A 21,624-nucleotide genomic window follows, 5' to 3' on the forward strand; every position below is an offset into this window, starting at 1 on the left:
TTAAGGACAGGTAACACTCCTGGTTCATAAACAACACATGTTAACTGCTACATATACATCTTTTAGCTAATACCCTCTCCCAGTTTGCAATATTATTTTAGGTTATCTTGGCCAGAGAAAGAAGCAATACCAGAGGATTTTACTTAGCATCTCCCACTATAGTACCTCTTATCCCACAGGTCAAGAACTAATGTGAAAGTTCATCAAACTACCAAATATGTCCTTTTCACTTACTTACTTGGAGACCTAGGAAATGACCACCATTTGGGTTCATGAGTCCTGTCTCCCTGTGACCCAGACCTAGGCCAATACTCTATTATCTGGTCACCATATTCCTCAACTCTACTGATGAGGGGTATCGTAACATTGAAGTCCCTGAGTATCAATACCATGCTAGAACCTATGTCAATAGTCTCAACATGTTGGCATATTTCTTCTTCTCTGGTGTATAGTTACCTGAGTAAATCATTATACACTTGCTATGGTGTTGCAGGTTACTTCTTCCTGGAGACCTGGCCACTTCTTTAGTCAGTAGTTTCAGTATCTGAAAAACTGGCTAAAGTCTGGAAACCAGGTAAGATATTGTGAGTTTTATGGAGTGACTGCCCTTAGCATCCTAATAATTCATCCTTGATGTCATTTGTTACAGATTGGGAATTAGCCTTGTTGGTTTCCCATCTTCCTGGCTTTTGAGAATATTATGTTGTATTAACTATCACCCTAGGTCTCTGTGGATTAGGCTCTCCTGACAGTTACTCTGCACCTTTCCATCATTGTGCCTACTGTGCTTTTGACCTGTGAGTGCTCCCACCTGGCTTCTCTTTTATCAGGCTCCTATCATCCCCACTGCTTTTAAGAAGCTTCATTCTCTAATAATATGTACCATTATTCTAGAGGAGAGCCACAACTGAACTTCTCAGTGATGTAGCTGCCCCTCCTACAGTTACAATCCTTAATGCTTTTGTAGTTGGTGTATCTTCTGGTCATTCTGTGGCTATCTCATGGGCTTTTTAGCCTTGCGTGGTATAATCACTCTCACATGCTCACTTCTTTATTTTGATCCTTCTTGTATTCTTTGTCATACATGATAGTTTTGGCATGTCTACTTCATTTAGTTGAGCCATGATTTTTTTCAAAGTTTGCAAGAGCTATCCTAGCGTCATATTAACATGGGGGTCCTTGCCAGGATAACAATCCATAGGAAAATGCTTTAATATTAATAAACTTTCCCTTGTCCAACTTTATGTTCTACCTCCCTGTTTCAAAAGCCTCAGGATTCAGACCTACATGTATTTTCCTGACACTCATAGGTTCATATTGGCTATGAACCAATGCAGTTCCTTTGGGTTTAGTTCTTTTTTTCTTTTAACAGAGGCAATACTTCCCTGGCTAGGTTTTATTGTGACTTAAGTGGATTTCAGTTAGTTAGCCAGGAAGAAAGCAGGGAATATATTGTAAGAGTAGAATGAGTTGTCTTGCAAGGCAGAGGATAAAATTGCCTTTGATCAAGGAAGGCATACTAACCTTTAACAGGGAGAAACAGGTTATTTTTGCAGGTCCAGAGAGTTCAGGGAAATCTGAAGACTCAGGATTTTCCAGTTTCAGATTTCTACAAAGTAATATCTACTATAAATGTTTTTCCTCATGATTTTCAATAAAATTATGCTTTTACTATCAAAATAAAACTTTAAAAAGATTATAAGTACCATAGATGGCTCAAATTAAATTGGATTGTATCCTGAAACTCTTTTTGGAACTCAGAATAAATTAATATACCCCATAAAATCTTTGTTATAATTAGAGTTAGTTTTATTAAATGACTTTCCTAACTTATAATCTATTTTCAATATAATTTCTTTGCTGATGATTTTCACATATTCATATTACCATATTGTTGCTTTATAGCAATAATTTAGCTATCTACAGGAATTTCTATTTTGAATTATTTACCATTACCTCAAAATTAACATGGCTTAATTTATAAATCTCATCTTATTTCCCAAATAGGCTAATTTCTTCATTTTTGAAATGACTTTCAATAGAGTCTGCATTCTACCAATTCATTCAGTTTAAAATTATGGCATCATCTTTGATTGTATCCTTCTGGTGTCTCCCAGTCTCTCATTAGTGCTGTTCTCACACTTTTGACAAGTTCTGAGTTTCTAAATGGGGATGGAGGTGGGGAGTGGAGAACCAGGAGCTAAAATCTTATTGGAAAGGGCTAAGGAATTTACCTAGAAATTTCACTTGCAGAACAAATTTACTTGAGTTAAATGTTTATTTTGGTTGGGTTTGGGGGATCTGGTAGAGATTATGAGGGACTTCCTTTAAAAACCACCCCAAACCACCAATTTCATTGCTTCTTTATCCTTTTAATTTTCCTTCCCACCCTTCTAAAACTGGTCTTCATGGACTACCTTAGAAGCTTTCTAGATTGTCCTCCAATAGTCCCCTTTGTGTGGCATTAAATATATCTTTCTGAAGCTTGCCACTATATACTGATCTTCTTTGGACGATTGTATTTCTTTACTTCTAAAACTAGTTACATATGTGACTTTCTGATATACCATATGAATTACATTATATATTTCTATAACATTATAAAATCCCTTCTATAAAGTTAGTAAGAGATTATATTTGGAGCACCTGGCTGGCCCAGTGGGAACAGGTGACTCTTGATCTTGGGGTTGAGTTTGAGCCCCACATTGGGCATAAAGATACTTAAAAATAAAATCTTTTAAAAATGAGATTATATTTTAAAGCTAATTCTTATGGTTTAAACTATTTTTCTTGAATTAAGGAAACAATTCGTGTCAATACTGGGAAAGCAGTTTTCTCCTGTCTTTAAGATAATTAGTGGGTTACTAAAATAGTCAATGGGTTAGTTTTTGTAACAATAACTATACATTATAACATAATTTCCTTGTGTCTGTGAAATATATGTTACTTAAAGGAATTGAGAGCCATTGTGAAATTAATTGTACTTTGCAAACACATAAGTCACAGTTAAGAGAAAAAATTACTACTTTGTTGAGACTTTGAATGGCTATTATACATGTGAAACTTTAAATGTGCCAACATATTTATTAAAGAGAAGTAGAATCAAACAATGCCATATAGACTTTAATAGTTTTAAAAGGTATATTTATATGTAGAACTTATTTTTAATTGCAGAGGGGAAAAAAGAATAATGTGACATCCACTAAATTCATGATTCTCTGAAGAGTTAAATTTGAAGCATGCAATTATAATTTTTATATTTTATAATTTTTATATATTAAAAACCTACTTACCTTGTGTCTTGACCTATATATTCAGTGATCATGCAGGAAAAATTAAAAACAAAACAAAGCATTTCAAGAAAGTGGGGAGTAAATTAAAAAAGATAAGAGGCTGCTACCTGTTCCTTCCATCTTTTTACTGCCTTATTTAATGCTTATTCTCTTAGATTGGAGTACAAACATGCTTTTCTAAATGAAAAAAATCCTATCTAGGTTACTGTGCTTTTATATGTAAAAAAATTTAGTCTTAATACCCCCTGTATGAAACCCTGTTTCAAAGTTTGTAAAGATATTATTAAAAAAAATAGGCATTTCTTTTCCAGATGAATAGGAACAGAGGATATGTTGAAAATAATATATAAATAAATATGTACAATAAAATTTCATAATATTTTATAAGTTAAGTCTTCAAATGTTAAAGGTTAAAAAAACAAAATTCTGACTAATTTGGGAAATAGTCATATTATTTTCTTATTTAAAGAAACAAAAATTTTATTAAAGGAGTAATTTAAAAACCTATACTAAATTTTTTTATATTATTTACCCTGGCAACAGCTGGTTTAGCTTATTGTAAGAAAAAATCTTTAGGTAAAGTTTAAATGTTCCATTAAAATAGTTTTCAATTACAATTGACATTTCATCACCTTATTTTTAATCATTTAGTTTTCTAAGTTTATTAATCAATAATACCTGTTACATAAGAATGGCTTTTCACATTAGCTTATACTACCAATTTAACTATTAAAGTACTTTCTCATAAGCTGTGGATGAATTTTCGTATTTTCCTACTTATCTTAACTTCTTTTACATATTCAGAAATTTTATACATATGTATATATATATATCTTTTGTTAAAGAAGTAAAAACGATATTTTTTAGCTTTATTTAGTACTTGCATAGCTATCCTCACATAAGTTAACTATTGTAATCCTTTTTCCTTCTGCACAGCATCTATTAACATACTGTAGCATGTACTTTGGCAAAAATGTTTTAGAGTGTGAATTATTTTGAAACTTAATCTGTATCTGAAATTCAGGTCTACCACTAACACTTGTATAAAACCTGGGGCAAATTCCTTAACTTCTATGTTTCTATCTCTGTTAACTGATGAATAATAAGTGCATCTGAGGATTTTTGTCAAGATGCAATAAAATAATATGTATAATATATCTAGCACAGTACTATTAGAGAATTGGTAGAAAAGATTATTTACCAAAGAAAAATAATAATTGTTAATACTATTTTATATTATTCTTTTATGTTAAATATGATATTGGTAACACTGAATAGAAGTCTGTCACAGACTTCCAAATTCATTCCTTTTAAAGCATTTTTGTCATTTTGTTAGATAATGACTTGAATAATTTTGTGGTGGCTTTCTAAAATTATCAGTGTGATTTCCTTAATTCAGATTATATACAAACAAATATGGAAATTAGAGCATGATTATGGCCATTTCTGATGTTCTGTTGTGTGCATATTTTGTGTTATATATTTTAAAGTACTCATATGGCCATAAAGATGATACAAAACTCTCAACTTCTTTATGGGCTAATCTGTATTTTGATTCACTTAATTAAAAAATGATCTTAAGGAGCGAGGGGCAAGATGGTGGAAGAGTAGGGTCCCCAAATCACCTGTCCTCACCAAATTACCTAGATAACCTTCAAATCATCCTGAAAATCTACGAATTCGGCCCGAGATTTAGAGAGACCAGCTGGAATGCTACAGTGAGAAGAGTTCGCGCTTCTATCAAGGTAGGAAGACGGGGAAAAGAAATAAAGAAACAAAAGGCCTCCAAGGGGGAGGGGCCCCACGAGGAGCCGGGCTGAGGCCGGGGCGAGTGTCCCCAGGACAGGAGAGCCCCGTCCCGGAGGAGCAGGAGCTGCACCAACCTTCCCAGGCGGAAAGGGGCCCGCAGGAGTTAGAGCAGGACCCAGGAGGGCGGGGATGCCCTCGGGCTCCCTGGGACACTAACAGACACCTGTGCCCTGGGAGAGCCCCACACCCCACGGCCGAGCTCCCTAAAGGGCTGCAGCGCGCACGGCGGGACCCGGAGCAGCTCGGAGGGGCTCGGGCGGTGGCTCCGCAGAGGGGGCTGCGGGGCGGGAGCGCGAATCCAACAGCGCAGGCCCCGGAGCACAGGGCACCGGGACACAGCCCAGGATCCGGCCTACCCCCGGGACAGGCAGAGGCCGGGAGGGCCTAGGACAGCAAGGAGCTCCTGCCCCAAGCTGAGCAGATCAGCGGCCCTGCCCGGAGCCTCCAGGCCCTGCAGACGGAGAGCTCTGGAGCTACTGTGGGAGCTGACTCCAGGGCTGCAGAGCTGGCCCCGCCACTGCGGTTGTTCCTCCTGGGGCCTCACGGGGTAAACAACCCCCACTGAGCCCTGCACCAGGCAGGGGGCAGAGCAGCTCCCCCAAGTGCTAACACCGGAAAATCAGCACAACAGGCTCCTCCCCCAGAAGCCCAGCTAGACGGACAAGTTCCAGGGGAAGTCAAGGGACTTAAAAGTATACAGAATCAGAAGATACTCCCCATGTTTTTTTTTTTTTTTTTTTTTTTTTGCTTTTTGTTTTCTGTTTGCTTCCCCCACCCTTTTTTTCCTTTCTTTCTTTCTCTTTTTCTTCTTTTTTCTTCTTTTTTCTTTTTCTCTTTTCTTTCCTTCTTTCTCTCCTCTCTTTTTCTCCTTTTCCCAATTCAACTTGTTTTTGACCACTCTGCACTGAGCAAAAAGACTAGAAGGAAAACCTCACCTCAAAAGAAAGAATCAGAAACAGTCCTCTCTCCCACAGAGTTACAAAATCTGGATTACAATTCAATGTCAGAAAGCCAATTCATAAGCACTATTATACAGCTACTGGTGGCTCTAGAAAAAAGCATAAAGGACTCAAGAGACTTCATGACTGCAGAATTTAGATCTAATCAGGCAGAAATTAAAAATCAATTGAATGAGATGCAATCCAAACTAGAAGTCCTAACGATGAGGGTTAACGAGGTGGAAGAACGAGTGAGTGCATAGAAGACAAGTTGATGGCAAAGAGGGAAACTGAGGAAAAAAGAGACAAACAATTAAAAGACCTTGAGGATAGATTAAGGGAAATAGACGACAGCCTGAGGAAGAAAAACCTACGTTTATTTGGGGTTCCTGAGGGCACCGAAAGGGCCAGAGGGCCAGAATATGTATTTGACAAATCGTAGCTGAAAACTTTTCTAATCTCGGAAGGGAAACAGGCATTCAGATCCAGGAAATAGAGAGATCCCCCCCCCTAAAATCAATAAAAACCGTTCAACACCTCGACATCTAATAGTTAAGCTTGCAAATTCCAAAGATAAAGAGAAGATCCTTAAGGCAGCAAGAGACAAGAAATCCCTGACTTTTATGGGGAGGAGTATTAGGGTAACAGCAGACCTCTCCACAGAGACCTGGTAGGCCAGAAAGGGCTGGCAGGATATATTCAGGGTCCTAAATGAGAAGAACATGCAACCAAGAATACTTTATCCAGCAAGGCTCTCATTCAAAATGGAAGGAGAGATAAAGAGCTTCCAAGACAGGCAGGAACTGAAAGAATATGTGACCTCCAAACCAGCTCTGCAAGAAATTTTAAGGGGGACTCTTAAAATTCCCCTTTAAGAAGAAGTTCAGTGGAACAATCCACAAAAACAAGGACTGAATAGATATCATGGACACTCAAATCATATCTGTCAATAGTAACTCTGAACGAGAACGGGCTTAATGACCCCATCAAAAGGCACAGGGTTTCAGACTGGATAAAAAAGCAGGACCCATCTATTTGCTGTCTACAAGAGACTCATTTTAGACAGAAGGACACCTACAGCCTGAAAATAAAAGGTTGGAGAACCATTTACCATTCAAATGGTCCTCAAAAGAAAGCAGGGGTAGCCATCCTTATATCAGATAAACTGAAATTTACCCCGAAGACTGTAGTGAGAGATGAAGAGGGACACTATATCATACTTAAAGGATCTATCCAACAAGATGACTTAACAATGCTCAATATATATGCCCCGAATGTGGGAGCTCCCAAATATTTAAATCAATTAATAACCAAAGTGAAGAAATACTCAGATAATAATACACCTATACTTGGTGACTTCAATCTAGCTCTTTCTACCCTCGATAGGTCTTCTAAGCACATCTGCAAAGAAATGAGAGCTTTAAATGATACCCTGGACCAGATGGATTTCACAGATATCTACAGAACTTTACATCCAAACTCAACTGAATACACATTCTTCTCAAGTGCACGTGGAACTTTCTCCAGAATAGACCACATACTGGGTCACAAATCGGGTCTGAACCGATACCAAAAGATTGGGATAATCCCCTGCATATCCTCAGACCATAATGCCTTGAAATTAGAACTAAATCACAACAAGAAGTTTGGAAGGACCTCAAACATGTGGAGGCTAAGGACCATCCTGCTAAAAGATGAAAGGGTCAACCAGGAAATTAAGGCAGAATTAAAAAGATTCATGGAAACTAATGAGAATGAAGATACAACCGTTCAAAATCTTTGGGATGCAGCAAAAGCAGTCCTGAGGGGGAAATACATCACAATACAAGCATCCATTCAAAAACTGGAAAGAACTCACATACAAAAGCTAACCTTACACATAAAGGAGCTAGAGAAAAAACAGCAAATAGCTCCAAAAGGTAGTAAAATTTTAAAAACTCTATCTACCAAGATTGACAAAAATAAAAGGGGGGAAGACACAAATAACAAATATCAAGAATGGAATGGAGAATACCACTATAGATCCTACAGTTATTAAAAGTATAAGGGAATACTATAAACAACTTTATCCACAGTCACAAATTTAGCTATTTAGAATGAACAAATTCCTCAGAAAACACAAACTACAAAAACTCAATTAAAATGAAATAATTAGTCCTAAAACCATTAAAGAAATTTAATTTATAATTTAAAAAAATCCTCAAGCCCAAATAGTTTCTTTTATTTTTTTTAAAGATTTTTAATTATTTTATTTATTCATTTGAGAGAGAGAGAGAGGGAAAGAGAGAGCATGAGCAGGGGGAGAAGCAGAGGGAGAGGGACAAACAGACTCCACATTGAGCGTGGAGCCGAGCACAGGGCTCCAACTCAGGACCCTGAGATCCTGACCTGAGCCAAAATCAAGAGTGGGAGGCTTAACTGACTGAGTCATGCAAGCGCCCCCAGATGGTTTCATTAGAGAATTCTGCCAAATATTTTTAAAAGAATTTGCAACCCCTCAGCACTAAAGAGAGGAAAAACTATTATCCATGCAACAGCTTGGGATTAATATAAAGGGAATTATGCTGAGTGTAAAAGTCACCCCCAAAAGTTAAATGCCATATGACTACATTCAAATAACAACCTTGAAATGACAAAATTATAAAAGATGGAGAGCAGATTAGTGGTTGTCTAAAGCTGGGAACTGGAGGAAGTAGGGTAGAGGGAAATGGGTATGAATATAAAAGGACAACACCAGGAAACCTTGTGGTGATGGAACTGTCCCATACTTTGACTGCATCAATATCAATATCCAGATTATATTTTGGTTTTTCAAGATGTTACCATTGGAAGAAAGCAGATAAAGAATGCACAAGATCTCTTTATTTTCTCTTACAAATGCACATGAATTTACAACTATCTCAAAATAAAAAGGTTAGTCTAAAAATTACAAAGATATTAGTGGAACACACTAAAACTTAAATAAATTCTGTAGATTAAATAAAAGTATTGCATAAGTGATGATTTCATTTTTTTAAGGTTGATTTATTTATTTTAGAGAGAGAGCACAGGGAGAGATTATCTCAAGCAGATTCCACACTTAGTGTGGGCCTGACCCCAAGGCAGGCTTTCTCTCATAATCATAAGATCACCACCTGGGCCAAAACCGAGAGTCTGATGTTTAACCATCTGCACCACCCAGGTGTCCCTTATTATTGATTTATTGATTTAAATAATTATATTGTATGAAGTAAGAGCGTGTCTATGTGTTTAGGAATTATGCACTAAAATATTTGCTAAAGGGAAAATAAATAATATGCAAATAGAAGGAAATATACAAGCAAGCATTCTCACCTTGGGATAGGAAAGGATTTCTAAAGCAACTGTCAATAAGTCTTCCATAAAAGAAAGTATTAATCAATTTGACTACATTAAAATAAAGAACTTTGTGGGTTTAAATAAAATTCTTTATATTTCAGATATAAAACATGACAAAATGAAGAACTACTCATTAAAAGGTACTATGAGGAAATAAATAAAAGTCATCATCTGGGACAAGCTACTGGCCTTCATATGACTGATCAAGGAATTATCTAAGAAATATTGTAAATATACTTAAAAAGACCAACAACGTAGTAGGAAAAGTCAGTTTATGAAATGACATTTCACAAAGCTAACATATGAATAACCCATAAATAAAAGAGAACATGTTCAATTTAAGTATTAATCAGAAAAATTAATATGTTAACATATAATAACATATTTTACTAATTAGACTGACAAAAATTAATATTGGAATACCAAATGCTAGAAAGGAAAAAGTAATAGAAATTCTGCATGTGGGTTTATAAACATATTCAACTAATTTGGAAAAGAATAGGGCACTATACAGTAAAATCCTTATCCCCAATAACATAGCAATTTCACTCCTATATTTATACCTTACAGAAAATCTTCCATATGTGCAATTGGGGATATACAAGAATATTCATGGAAGTATTGTTTATTAAACCAAGACTTTGGAAATGAATTGAATATGTGTTAATAAAAGAACATAAAAGTAAATATTGTGAAATGAAATATAGCCACATATGGCAACATAGAAGAATCTTAGAAACATGCCAAATGAAAAAGCAAATATTATATTATATATTTATCATATAAATTCATATATTTGCATCAAATATACACACGATATATTTAAATAAATATTACTTAAACATATTTATTTTTAAATTATGGTATATTCAATTCACAATTTTTAATAAAGTGTTACTTTTAACTATATATAAATAACACATATATTGACTAAAGTTTTCAAAATGTTCTAAAATCCTTAGTATGTTTTCCCTGCAATCTCATTTTTGTATATTCTAAATGATCCATGCTTATGCATAATTCAAGATAAATAGTATAGTTTAAAACCTGAGAATAATTAGTATTTCTTAATTATTTTTATTCCGATTCACATTTATTTCTTTTTATGTAAACAGAATATATTTAGTGAAATAATGTAAGTATTTCTATTTATTTGATTTTCTACTCAGAACAGAATTATAAACAAGTTATCTTAATCCTTATGTATTTAACATGGCAGGGTATTATGAAAAATATTTTGATTAATATATTTCCCCAGGGATTTTTAATGAATTATTTCAGCTGCTGAAGACATTCAACATTATCAAGTTATAGGCATTAAAATTCCCATTTGCACATGGTTATAGACTTTTTATTACCTTCCATATTTTCAAACTCTAAATAAAATGTAAAACTAATTTCCTTTTTTAGCAACTTTATGTCTGATTAATAGACTTATTTAACATCCTAATGTAAGATTCACAATTACTAGCAAAATGTCAACCAGATCCCTGATTAATGCTGGACTCACAATGATGCTGGGGCACAAAAAATAATAATGACCACTGTAGAGCAATATGCAAATATATAAAATGCAGCTAAACTTACTCTAATTAATGCAAAGTATCTATATGTAAGTGCATCTAACTACTCTTGAACTGCCCCATAAGCATGCCCAGTGTGGCGTAACACTAGGTGATATACACTGTCATGTCAGAGTTAAAGGAAACCTTTCTCTCCTTTTCACATTTTATCATTAAATTTAATAAACTATGATCTACTTTATATAATCATTGGTGGATGTCATTAGAAAGATATGAGTTAAGATCATTTTTTTTAATTCATAAGGATTTTATTTTTTATTTTTTAATAATAAATTTATTTTTTATTGGTGTTCAATTTACCAACATACAGAATAACACCCAGTGCTCATCCCATCAAATGCCCCCCTCAGTGCCCGTCACCCATTCAATTCACCCCCACCTCTGCCCTCCTCCCCTTCCACCACCCCTAGTTCGTTTCCCAGAGTTAGGAGTCTTTATGTTCTATCTCCCTTTCTGATATTTCCCACACATTTCTTCTCCCTTCCCTTCTATTCCCTTTCACTATTATTTATATTCCCCAAATGAATGAGAACATACGCTGTTTGTCCTTCTCCGATTGACTTACTTCACTGAGCATAATACCCTCCAGTTCTATCAACGTTGAAGCAAATGGTGGGTATTTGTCATTTCTAATGGCTGAGTAATATTCCATTGTATACATAAACCACATCTTCTTTATCCATCATCTTTCGATGGACACCGAGGCTCCTTCCACAGTTTAGCTATTGTGGACATTGCTGCTAGAAACATCGGGGTGAAGGTGTCCCGGCATTTCATTGCATCTGTATCTTTGGGGTAAATCCCCAACAGTGCAATTGCTGGGTCATAGGGCAGGTCTATTTTTAACTCTTTGAGGAACCTCCACACAATTTTCCAGAGTGGCTGCACCAGTTCACATTCCCACCAACAGTGTAAGAGGGTTCCCTTTTCTCTGCATCCTTTCCAACATTTGTGGTTTCCTGCCTTGTTAATTTTCCCCATTCTCACTGGTGTAAGGTGGTATCTCATTGTGGTTTTGATTTGTATTTCCCTGATGGCAAGTGATGCAGAGAATTTTCTCATGTGCATGTTGGCCATGTCCATGTCTTCCTCTGTGAGATTTCTCTTCATGTCTTTTGCCCATTTCATGATTGGATTGTTTGCTTCTTTGGTGTTGAGTTTAATAAGTTCTTTATAGATTTTGGAAACTAGCCCTTTATCTGATACGTCATTTGCAAATATCTTCTCCCATTATGGAGGTTGTCTTTTAGTTTTGTTGACTGTATCCTTTGCTGTGCTAAAGCTTCTTATCTTGATGAAGTCCCAATAGTTCATTTTTGCTTTTGTTTCTTTTGCCTTCGTGGATGTATCTTGCAAGAAGTTACTGTGGCTGAGTTCAAAAAGGATGTTGTCTGTGTTCTCCTCTAGGATTTGGATGGACTCTTGTCTCACATTTAGATCTCTCATCCATTTTGAGTTTATCTTTGTGTATGGTGAAAGAGAGTGGTCTAGTTTCATTCTTCTGCATGTGGATGTCCAATTTTCCCAGCACCATTTATTGAAGAGACTGTCTTTCTTCCAGTGTATAGTCTTTCCTCCTTTATCGAATATTAGTTGACCATAAAGTTCAGGGTCCACTTCTGGGTTCTCTGTTCTGTTCCATTGATCTCTGTGTCTTGTTTTTGTGCCAGTACCACACTGTCTTGATGACTACAGCTTTGTAGGACAACCTGAAATCTAGCATTGGATGCCCCCAGATATGGTTTTCTTTTTTAAAATTCCCCTGGCTATTCGGGGTCTTTTCTGATTCCACACAAATCTTAAAATAATTTGTTCTAACTGTCTGAAGAAAGTCCATGGTATTTTGATAGGGATTGCATTAAACGTGTAAATTGCCCTGGGTAACATTGACATTTTCACAATATTAATTCTGCCAATCCCTGAGCATGGAATATTTTTCCATCTCTTTGTGTCTTCCTCAATTTCTTTCAGAAGTGTTCTGTAGTTTTTAGGGTATAGATCCTTTACCTCTTTGGTTAGGTTTATTCCTAGGTATCTTATGCTTTTGGGTGCAATTGTAAATGGGATTGGCTCCTTAATTTCTTTCTTCAGTCTCATTGTTAGTGTATAGAAATGCCATTGATTTCTGGGCATTGATTTTGTATCCTGCCACGCTACCAAATTGCTGTATGAGTTCTAGCAATCTTGGGGTGGAGGCTTTTGGGTTTTCTATGTAGAGTATCATGTCATCAGTGAAGAGGGAGAGTTTGACTTCTTTGCCAATTTGAATGTCTTTAATGTCTTTTTGTTGTCTGATTGCTGAGGCGAGGACTTCCAGTACTATGTTGAATAGCAGTGGTGACAGTGGACATCCCTGTCTTGTTCCTGATCTTAGGGGAAAGGCTCTCAGTGCTTCCCCATTGAGAATGATATTTGCTGTGGGCTTTTCCTAGATGGCTTTTAAGATGTCGAGGAATGTTCCCTCTATCCCTACACTCTGAAGAGTTTTGATAAGGAATGGATGCTGTATTTTGTCAAATGCTTTCTCTGCATCTAAGGAGAGTATCATATGGTTCTTGGTTTTTCTCTTGCTGATATGATGAATCACATTGATGGTTTTACGAGTGTTGAACCAGCCTTGTGTCCCGGGGATAAATCCTACTTGGTCATGGTGAATAATTTTCTTAATGTACTGTTGGATCCTATTGGCTAGTATCTTGTTGAGAATTTTTGCATCCATGTTCATCAGGGAAATTGGTCTGTAATTCTCCTTTTTGGTGGGGTCTTTGTCTGGTTTTGGAATTAAGGTGATGCTGGCCTCACAGAATGAATTTGTAAGTACTCCATCTCTTTCTATCTTTCCAAACAGCTTTAGTAGAATAGGTATGTTTCTTCTTTAAATGTTTGATAGAATTCCCCTGGGAAGCCATCTGGCCCTGGACTTTTGTGTCTTGGGAGGTTTTTTATGACTGCTTCAACTTCCTCCCTGGTTATTGGCCTGTTCAGGTTTTCTATTTCTTCCTGTTCCAGTTTTGGTATTTTGTGGCTTTCCAGGAATGCGTCCATTTCTTCTAGATTGCCTAATTTATTGGCGTAGAGCTGTTCATAATATGTTTTTAAAATCGTTTGTATTTCCTTGGTGTTGGTAGTGATCTCTCCTTTCTCATTCATGATTTTATTAGAGTCTTCTCTCTCTTCTTTTTAATAAGGTTGGCTAATGGCTTATCAATCTTATTAATTCTTTCAAAGAACCAACTCCTGGTTCTGTCGATCTGTTCCACAGTTCTTCTGGTCTCGATTTCGTTGGGTTCTGCTTGAATTTTAATTAACTCTCTTCTTCTGCTGGGCGTAGGATCTATCTGCTGTTTTTCTCTAGCTCCTTTATGTGTAAGGTTAGCTTTTGCATGTGAGTTCTTTCCAGTTTTTGAATGGATGCTTGTATTGCGATGTATTTCCCCCTCAGGACTGCTTTTGCTGCATCCCAAAGATTTTGAACGGTTGTGTCTTCATTCTCATTAGTTTCCATGAATCTTTTTAATTCTGCCTTAATTTCCTGGTTGACCCTTTCATCTTTTAGCAGGATGGTCCTTAGCCTCCACATGTTTGAGGTCCTTCCAAACTTCTTGTTGTGATTTAGTTCTAATTTCAAGGCATTATGGTCTGAGGATATGCAGGGGATTATCCCAATCTTTTGGTATCGGTTCAGACCCGATTTGTGACCCAGTATGTGGTCTATTCTGGAGAAAGTTCCACGTGCACTTGAGAAGAATGTGTATTCAGTTGAGTTTGGATGTAAAGTTCTGTAGATATCTGTGAAATCCATCTAGTCCAGTGTATCATTTAAAGCTCTCGTTTCTTTGGAGATGTTGTGCTTAGAAGACCTATCTAGTATAGAAGGAGCTAGATTGAAGTCACCAAGTATAAGTGTATTATTATCTGAGTATTTCTTCACTTTGGTTATTAATTGTTTGGGAGCTCCCACATTCGGGGCATATATATTGAGCATTGTTAAGTCATCTTGTTGGATAGATCCTTTAAGTATGATATAGTGTCCCTCTTCATCTCTCACTACAGTCTTCGGGGTAAATTTCAGTTTATCTGATATAAGGATGGCTATCCGTGCTTTCTTTTGAGGACCATTTGAATGGTAAATGGTTCTCTAACCTTTTATTTTCAGGCTGTAGGTGTCCTTCTGTCTAAAATGAGTCTCTTGTAGACAGCAAATAGATGGGTCCTGCTTTTTTATCCAGTCTGAAACCCTGTGCCTTTTGATGGGGTCATTAAGCCCGTTCACATTCAGAGTTACTATTGACAGATGTGAGTTTAGTGTCATCATGATTTTACTACCTTTTGAAGAAAAAAACTAGCTTTTTATTTCATGATTTTCTGAATTATTTTCCTGTATTTAATTTTATTGATATCTGCTATCATGTCTATTATTTCCTTTATTATTCTTCTAGCTTTGAGTTTCTTAATGCTTTTCTTTTTCTACTCTCTTGAGGGGGAAACTTAGATTAGTGATTCAAGACATCTTCTGTAATGTAAGCATTTAGTGCTATACATATCCCTCTCAGCCTGCCTTAGCTGCACCTCACATATTGTGTTATGTTGTACTTTCATTTTTATTCAATTCTATATAGTTTTTATTTCCTTTGAGACTCCCTTTTGGACCCTGGATTATTCAGAAGTGTGTTGTATAATTCCTACACATATCAGAGATTTTCCTTTTATCTTTTTGCTATTGATTTCTGGTTTGATTTGATTATGATCAGAGAATACATTCCCTTTTTTATGCTAGGTTAGACCTGTGTTGTCATATTTTTTGGGGGGTGGGAGGTAGTAAAATATCCTGCTGCACTGTTTCTCCAGTCTTGGCATTTCTAATGAGTTTTTCTTCTTATTTCTACTCTTTGGAGTTTCACTTTGGTGATGTCTTGCATTATTTTAGGATTTATAGTTATTTGCAGGGAAAAATAGGAAGAGAGATGAATCTGTACTGTCTAATTTGGACCAAACATCTCCATAAAATTTTGCTTCCCAGTTTAAAAAATTTCATTACCTTGAAATCAGTTTTTAAAAATGTGGAATGAAGTAATAATCTAATTATTTTGGGTCTCATTAAGATAATTGTTTGTCCCAGCACAATTTACTTTATGGTTTTTCTTTTTCCCAAAGGTCTGCAGCGTAAACTCTGTCATTTGGTTTACATGGGTTCCTAGATACATGTGGCTTTGTTTTATATCACGTTTCATTGTTGAGTTTTTTTATTCCTGTGGCAGTACCATACTTTTTAATAAGTTCTTTTTATGTTATTCAGAAGTGTTGTAGTTATCTTATAATTCTCTTCACATTTTAAAATAGGCTTGTGAAACTTCTAAAAAAAATATCTAGGGACTTTTTTTGAAATAATATTTTTTTTTATCTATGTAATGATAATTAGCATCTTTATAGTACTGAGTGTTTTGATGTATAGTATTTGATGTATAAATGAACATGGTTTATCTCCCCATGTATTTAGATTTTCTTTAATATCTTTCAATAACATTTTTATACTTTCTTTGAGATCTTGTACATGTATTTATTAAATGTAATTCCAAGTGCTTTATAATTTTTACTATCATAAATGATATTTCCAAGTAGTTAAAATAAATAATCTGTCCCTTTGTTGGCTTTGAGGCTTCGTTCAGCAGAAATCAAGAAGAAGCCTATGAGCTCAGTGCAAGATCAACCTTCTGACTCCATGCCTCCTCTACAGCAGGAGTGGAGAGGGAACTCTCAAACTTGGAGTAAGATCACACCTCTGCAGGACACCATTGGCAGGAGACAACCGAATGCTCAAGCACACAGAATAAGACTGTCCATCTACAGGATATGCTTCTGTCAGCAGGAGCCAAATGGGAGATTCTGAGTAACACATGTTTCTGGTCAGCCCATCCTTAATCCTGTCTTTCTTCAACACTCCTACCCTGTATCTGTGTTCTTTTTGTGTTTATAAGAAGTTCAGGACTCCTAGTTCTTTTACTCCAGAACTCTAATTCTCCCTAAATCTCCTTATAGAACTTTTTCTGACCCATTTTCTCCATCCTTTTCCTGAGTCCTGAAACTTTTTCTTGTACTGTTCGCAACTCAAGATCACTGGTCAGCAAAATCCTCTGTATTTTTAACTTCTACTGTGAATGTTGCCTTCTCCTTCTGTGCTAATGTAAACCTAGCTTTTCCCTAGTTATAGTTTCTCCTGTAGCTGGTGGCTATAGTAAATATTAAACAATCTGCTCTTTGGAAAGAGAAATAAGCAAAAACCTTGATTTGTTGTACTTTCCAGTTTCTGTGTTATAAATGCATCAAAGTCATTCATTTACCATCATAATTTGGCAAATGTGGAGTTGGGAAGTCATGTCCACAGTCAGCAATTATAAACTAGTATGAGCTAGGGTTTCCTGGATGGGCAGTGGCTAGGTGTCTGACTCTTGGTTTTGGCTGAGGTCATGATCTCAGGGTCCTGGGACTGAGCCCCACAATGGGCACCATGTTCAACAGGGACTCTGTTTAGAGTCTTTCTGCCCCTTTTCTTCATGCACACATGTTTTCTCTCTCTGTGTGTCTCAAATAAATCTTAAAAAAGAAAACAAGATAGTATGAGCCAGCTTGGGTTCACCCTGTCTTATAGCACTTTTAAAGGTAACTGTTTTCTCTCCACTCAACTATAACATTGGACCTGGAGTTGAGATTAATGTCCTCTGTGCTTCTCATTTCTGCTTTCAAGTCCTTTCCCCTCCTTTCTTCATGAACACACTCTATCTTGAATATTGTATCATCAGATTATCCTATGTACTATAACTTTTTAGTATATGCACTTTTTCTCAGGTCACTGTTTTTTGTAAGTTTAAAAAATCACCCCTGTGACATTGTCACTTTCTTAAAAAATGATTCCTGCTATAATTTTTTATAATTTATTTTTTAATTTTTCATAATTTATAATTCTTTATGACTCTGGACTTTCAGTTCCTTGATAGCCTCTCCTTTAGTGATTTTGTTCCATTCTCAGTCATTCACTTTCTGGTTATTTTTTAGGCCTTGATGTTGGCGATAGCTGCCAGATTTTTAATTTCTTTTGCTACTTGAACCTCATCTCCCTGAACCCTGCATGTTGAGGTGTTCCAGAGCTCAGTTCTAAGGCCTTTTCTGTTTTCCATCATCACTCCATAGGTGATCTCATCCAGTCTCATGGTTTTAAATTACCTATATGTTAACAACTCCTTACTTCACATCTTCTACTGAGATCTCTTTCTAAAGTCTGGTTTTGTATATCCAACTACATGCTTGACACATACAGTTGGATATCAATTCTCCACTAAAATTCTGTCTTCTGATGTTATCTCTATCTTAATTATTGTAAACTACATTCCTCTCTAGTTACTTAGCCAGAAAACTGGAGTTATCCTTGAGTCACTTCTGTCTTATACACTTCACATCAGATATGAAAATAAATTATTTTGGGTCTGTCTTTGAAAGATATCCACACTTCATCTTTCCTTGCCACTAACACTATTAATGTCTGTTCTTTAGTTTTTGGTTTCATCATCTCTAATTTGGATTATCACAGTAGTGTTTTAACTGGTCTCTTTGCATTGTCTTTGTTTTCTTCTAGTCTTCTTTAAACACAGAAGCCAGTGATTTTCTTAAAACATAAGTCTATCCATAACATTTCTCTGCTTAAAATTTTCTAGTGGCATTCTATCAAGTGAAGTCATTATGGACTCTGATGCTATACATGATATGGCCTTATTTTAACTCTCTGACCTCATTTCCTGCTATTCTCCCATTTTTTACTTAATTCTGGCCACACTAGCCACCTACCTGTTTGTAGAACACTCTAGACATGCCCCTACCTCTAGGCTTTTTACTTTGAGGTTTCCTTTGCCCTCATTCTTCCTTCAGATATCCAAATGACTCATCTTATTTCCTTCAAAACTTTAATCAAATATCTCCTGGTAAAGAGACTGTCCATAACCACCCAATCTAAATTTTACTAATCTAAATGTTAATGCTCCCCCTCATTCCTTGATCCTTTCTCGGTCTCTTTCCTGCTTTTTCCCCCTCTCCATACATATTTGTGTTTTACTTATTATTAACTTGTTTATTGTACCTCTTCTCCTCTAGAATGTAAGCTCCATGAAAGCAGAGATATTTATGTTTTATTTACTCTTATATCTCCAGTGCCAAAAACATGACTAGCAAATAGTATTTATAAATATATGTATTTGAATGAATGTATACGTGAAAAAAAGTTACTTGTTATAGACATGACATGCTGTAGACATGAAATTGATTAAGTAAAATTTTTTATTGTTTATAAAATCATCTATGAATAATGATAATTGTGATTTTCCTTTTCCAAACCTGCAAAACAGTATGTACATTTATCTTTGTGCATAGTCTAGGACCTCTAGAAAGTTGTTGAGTGAAAGTGGTTGGAATGGGCATTTTTATTCTGTTCTTGATTTTAAAGGGAACATATTTCAACATGAACAAATGATATTTACTATAAGTCTTTGGTAGATGTTCTTTATCAGACTAAATAGGTTAACCTTTGCTTCCATGTTTGCTGTGTTTCTTTATTTGTGCTTTATCATGAGTTAGTGTTAACTTTGGTAAAAATAAATGAAGGGCAAACTTTTTTATCATGTTCAAGTGTTAAAATTTATTTTATTATGAATGAATATTGAATTTTCTGTTTTGAGATGATTTTCTCCATTAATATTGTAATGCGATAAGTAATATTATAGAATTTCTAATGTTAACATTCTCTTTCATTCTTGGTATAAAACTAAACATTCATTATGTGTTATTGATTTATTCATTGGATCTAATTCACTGTTTTTTAAAGGATGCTTGCTTCTATTTTATGAATAAAATGGCGTTTATTTTCTCCTTTTAGTCACTGTCTTTTTATAGCCTTATTATTATTGAGTGATTTGGGTGAATATTTCCTATTTATTTATTTACACATTTTAATTTAAATTCCAGTTAGTTAACATGCAGTACAATATTAGTTTCAGGTGCAGAATTTAGTGATTCAGTACTTCTATACAACATCTGGTCCTCATCACAATTGTACTCCTTAATCCTCATCACTTTTTTCACCCATCTCTGCGCCAACCTCCCCTCTGGTAACCATCAGTCAGTTTGTTTCCTGTTAGTTAAGACTGTTTATTGGTGACTGGTGCAAGATTATATCTCATTGTAGTTTTGATTTTTATTTCACTGATGAGAAGGGATGTTGAGCATCTCTTCAGGTGTTTTTTGGCCATCTGCATGTCTTTAGAAAATGTTTATTTATGTCTTCTGCCCATTTTTAAATTGGATTATTCATTTTTGGGGGTGTTGCATTTTATAAATTCTATATAGTTTGGATACTAGCCATTATGTTATTTGCAAATATCTTCTTTTATTCTGGAGGTTGCCTTTTATTGTTTCCTTCACTATGCAGAAACTTTTTATTTTGATGAAATCCCAATAGTTTGCTTTTGCTTTTGTTTCTCTTGCCTTAGGAAACATATCTGTGGCCAATGTGAGAGATGTTACTGGCTGCGTTCTTTTCCAGGATTTTTATAGCTTCAGGCTTCACATTTAGATCTTTAATCCATTTTGAATTTATTTTTGTGTATGGTATAAGAAAGTGCTCCAGTTCCATTCTTTTGCATGTTGCTGTCCAGTTTCCCAACACCATTAGTTGAAGAGAGTCTCTCTCCCACTGGTTATTATTTTACGCTTTGTGGAAGATTAATTGACCATAGAGTTTTGGGTTCATTTCTGGGTTTTCTATACTGTTCTATAGATCTAGGTGTCTGTTTTTGTGTCCAGTACCATACTGTTTTGATCACTACAGCTTTGTCATATAACTTGAAGTCCAGAACTGTAATGGCTCCAGCTTTTCTTTTCTTTTTTCAGTGTTCATTTGGCTATTTTGGGGTCTTTTTGTGGTCCCATACAAATTTTAGGATTGTTTGTTCTAACTCTGTGAAAAATTTTGTTGGCATTTTGATAGGGATTGCATTAAATGTGTAGATTGCCTTGGGTAGTATAGGCACTTTAACAATATTTGTTCTTCCAATCCATGAATGGATGGAATGTCTTTCCATTTCTTTGAGTCATCTTCAGTTTTTAAAATCAGTGTTTTATGGTTTTCAGAGTACATATCTTTCACTTCTTTGGTTAGGTTTATTCCTAGGTATCTTATGATTTTTAGTGCAATTGCAAATGGAATTGAATCCTTGATTTCTCTTTCTGCTGCTTTATTATTGGTGTGTAAATGCAACAGGTTTCTGTACATTGATTTTGTATTCTGATTTTACTGAATTTTGTTATCAGTTCTAGCAGTTTTTTAGTGGAGTCCTTGGAGTTTTCTATATAGAGTACCATGTCATCTTCAAATAGTGAAAGTTAGACTTCTTCCTTGCTGTATGGATGTATCTATTCATTTAGTTTATTTACATTGTTTTTCTATTTCAAATAATCCCAAGGGGCCATTCCTGTAATTAAAAATTATGTTCATGTCTCTGATTATTTCCTTAGGATAAGCCTAAAGAATTGGCATTATTGGGTCAAAGATTATAAATAGGTGGTTGTTCTAGCCTTTGTTTTGAAAGTGAAATGTAAATAAAT

The 21,624-nt window shown here is 35.5% G+C and overlaps 1 protein-coding gene across 4 annotated transcripts in view; it reads left to right on the top strand.

Moving 5' to 3' along the window:
- The window catches only part of SPAG16 (sperm associated antigen 16), a 938,011-nt gene that overhangs the window by 78,709 nt on the left and 837,678 nt on the right, over positions 1-21,624 (top strand). The window lies entirely within an intron of this gene.

Source organism: Vulpes lagopus, chromosome 22 (genome assembly GCF_018345385.1).
Source record: "Vulpes lagopus strain Blue_001 chromosome 22, ASM1834538v1, whole genome shotgun sequence".
NCBI lineage: Eukaryota > Metazoa > Chordata > Mammalia > Carnivora > Canidae > Vulpes > Vulpes lagopus.